Genomic DNA, 4,053 nt, shown 5'->3' on the forward strand with positions numbered 1-4,053 from the left:
ATATATATATATACATATATATATATATATATATATATGTATATATATACATACATATGGGCCTATATGTCAAGTAGGAATCAATCAATCAATGGATTTATAAGAATACAGTATTTGAGTTAAAACATAATTAAATGACCTCTTAAAAAAGGTTCGGTGCTTTTGTCCGGAATGTCCACATCCATCTGCTAAGCTGCCGTACAACTAAAAATGCTTAAATAAATCATTCTTTAAAGGTGACAATAGCCTTCTATGCATGCTGCCCCACAATTGAATAAAACCCAAACTGACTGGTTTTAAAAATGAAAAACAGTTAAGATTATATATTTTTCACTAACACTGCAACAGGTTGTGACGCGCATGTTAGTAATAGTATATAGACAATAATTCACATTATTCAAAACTTGTATTTATTATTCATTCATGTTAATTAGTTAAGACCTATTTTTACGATAATTATTAATAACGAAGTAATGACCTTATCAAACAAATATCTGTTTCTGCCTTTTGAAGAGACAATAACGAAATTGAATTCATGAATTCTTAACCAGCGTTTTGTATATAATCATAAATCCATTCATCTACAGTGTTTTGCTATTTACTGGTAGAAGAAAGACAGCTTTTATTTTTCATACGCCTATTAGCCGTTGCCATGGTGATTGTAGCAAACCAGTAGCCAGCTAATGAGGTTTGACTTTTATCTCAGCTCTATGATTTGCCTGATTGGATGCGGATTTCGAATACAATTGGGGTAAGTGCTTTATATTTTCTATACGCCATTTGCTTCATCGTAGGAAGTGTATTCTTAAAACAACATGCGTTTAAAAAAGATCCCATCCAATCTAGTCGTTTATAAAGCGCATTTCTTTACAGATATCAAGCACTGAAAGATCTGCTATTACAGATATTTATCATCTGATTGATTAACAATCGTTAAATTGAACTCATACCAGTGTCATGGAAACCTTCAATCTTATCGTTAACTATTGGGAAGCTGAAAATTTAGTCCGAAATATAATAACCTTCTTTCATGTTTGTTGAATTGACGTATCCCCATCTCTCAGACTGAGGAATACATTCACACGAACATACACCTTACCGGTATGAGCTTCACGATTATAAGTAAATAATAATAATAATAATAGTAATAATAGTAATAATAATACTAATAATAATAATAATAATAATAATAATAATAATAATAATAATAATAATAATAATGACTAACATTATTAAAAATAATGATACAAATGATTAATTATGATATTATATATTTTAATTACTAATAGATAAAAATATAATCATTAAAGGTTTGCAATGTGAGTAAATATTATCAATAACTAAACTTCGATCAACATGTGTTCAAATATTGCGAAAAGGTATTGTTTTTTTTTAAATATATTATCCCGACGTTTAAGCAAAATTGCTCCGATCATAATCAGGAGATTTGTTAATAAAGAAGACCTTGAATACAGCATTTTAACGGACAGTTGTTGAATTCAACAACTGGGGTTGTTAAGTTAAGAAGAATAATAAAAACAATAAATCAATCATTTGTCTTATAATATAAAATTTCTTTTTATAAATTTGCTAAAAAGATTCGTTTGTTTTTCATCCCTATACAAATTTATGTCTGATATTTGAACAAAAAGTGTAATATGATTTTACTGTATTCTTAAACATTGTGTATATTTACATTGAGTATGTAAATACCAGAATAAATAAATATTTTAACAGGAAAAATATTGTTTGAAAATCTACCAATACATACGTAGGATAGCTATGTTGCCATATTAATCTGATTACATATTTTTCGAAAGCATTAGGATTAATGTTAAGTACATTAGCACGACCATGGAAAGTATTCTCTAATATGACATACTATTGTTCAATTTGATAGGAACTACTGTATTATTTTCAAGATCGTGTCTTCATCACCTATTGCACATGGGAATTAATAGACAGTCTATCGAGGTCGATCTGTGTAGGCCTGCCTTATTAATTGATAGATAAATGAGATGCTACTGTTGTTTGTTGTTGTTGATGATGATGATGATGATGAAGATGATGATGAAGATGATGATGATGTTGATGAGGATGATGATGATGATGATGATGATGATGATGTTGATGATGATGATGATGTTGATGATGATGATGATGATGATGATGAAGATGATGATGAAGATGATGATGATGTTGATGAGGATGATGATGATGATGATGATGATGATGAGGATGATGATGATGATGATGATGATGATGAGGATGAGGATGATGTTGATGAGGATGACGTTGATGATGATGATGATGATGATGGTGATGACGATAAGAGTAGTGTAACCAATGAGGAGGACGACGAGGATGATGATAATATAGTGTGAGGACACTGGCGATATATGATGATGATAATACAGTAATATTGTGATAGGATGTTAGTGATGGTGATAACGATGATAGTGTGATCATGAGGGTGATGGTGTCGACAATGTTGATCATAGTTTTATTCTTTGTGAAATAAAAAGCATACGGCAATAAATATAATTAAGAGATAGGCCTGCTTGCGTTTGACAACACATACGATTGTGCCTGAGTAACTCATAAGATCACATGTTAATATATTTGTATTTGAGGAGAGAGGATCAGCCAGGATAATGGCATTGGTTTCGGGGCTTTTTCTTTCCATAGAGTGAAATTATTGATTGTCAATGTCACTGTCGTATCCATGCCAACATCATTTAAACAATAGTCTACACATATCACGATCAAATGAAACAACTGATGAGTTTCCATGCAACTGAATAATGCATTACATAATTCAAAATAGATCAAAAGGCCGAGAGAATATCATTTTGTATTATAATACAAATGAATAATGCAAATAAATACTGTATAAGTCTAAATGACTTGTATTTGTATATATAAGTAGTTGTAGAAACAAGTAGCAGTAGCAATACAAGTTAGTTTACATACTTTACAAATGCAAAACATATTTACAGTATTTATTCGAATAAATATCCAGGGGCGTTTATTGTTGAAAAGAGATTTTGAGGGGGCGTTTATTCGGGGGAGGCGTATATTTTCATTCTTTTTGGTAAAATTGATAAGTATAAATGCCCCTTTATTTCACTGTAAATGTGAAACTAACAGCACATAATAGACCTTTCCGCTAAGCTCCGCCCCTTGGATTTTGTTGCTAAGGTCCCACAAGACGGCAGTGTTAAAACATACGCGAACACGTGCGTTTGTGGGACAACACGTGTGTTTGTGAGACGCGCGCGTATTTCTAGCGTTGTTCCGATTAGTCAGTTGTTAAGTTTGATTGACACTCCGGAAAGGTCTATTACCTTTATAATGTGTTATTGCGTAATCATAAAAACTTATGTAATTCTAATGGAGTAGAACATTAATAGAATGTGTTGAGAATGATGTTGCTTCCATTAGATTTGTTTACAGTCATTAAGGGGAATTTATTCGGGGAAGAAAATAAACGTCTCATAGTGTTTATTCGAGGGAGGCGTTTATTACAAATGAGGATCTGGAAGGGGTGGGGTTATTCAAGGGGGAAGTTTATTCAAAACAAGGCGTTTTTTGGAAATAAATACGATAGTTATTTTTGGTGGTTACATCTTACAAGCCGAACTATGGCTTTGTATTTGCTCATCATTCAATTAGTCCAAGCTGACTACAGCGGAAGTTGCAATTTTACTAGTTTTTGTTTACCAAATTATTGTTAACAAATTTTTAATGAACCACATCCATGGCCCAACTTTGACAGTGATATTTTTTTGATTGATTGGGCTCTATTTTATTTCTATGCTATGTGGACAAACTGTTAAAATTGAGTTGGTTTCTTTTTTTTCGTTCTATACTCTTTTATATAAACAATACAGTAATGATAAATGGTCACAATATTTTGCGGGGAATTCCCCAGAACCCTAGGACAGTGTTGTCTCTCGATTGGCCCTCTTTCGGACATCTCTCAATCCACCCATGAATACTATTTTAGTATTTGGAAAGAAGCATTCACAAACATCAACAAATCAAACGGCA

The sequence above is a fragment of the Anneissia japonica genome, unplaced genomic scaffold, assembly GCF_011630105.1.
Source record: "Anneissia japonica isolate Jap-2015-1 unplaced genomic scaffold, ASM1163010v1 scaffold997_len2565447_cov190, whole genome shotgun sequence".
NCBI lineage: Eukaryota > Metazoa > Echinodermata > Crinoidea > Comatulida > Comatulidae > Anneissia > Anneissia japonica.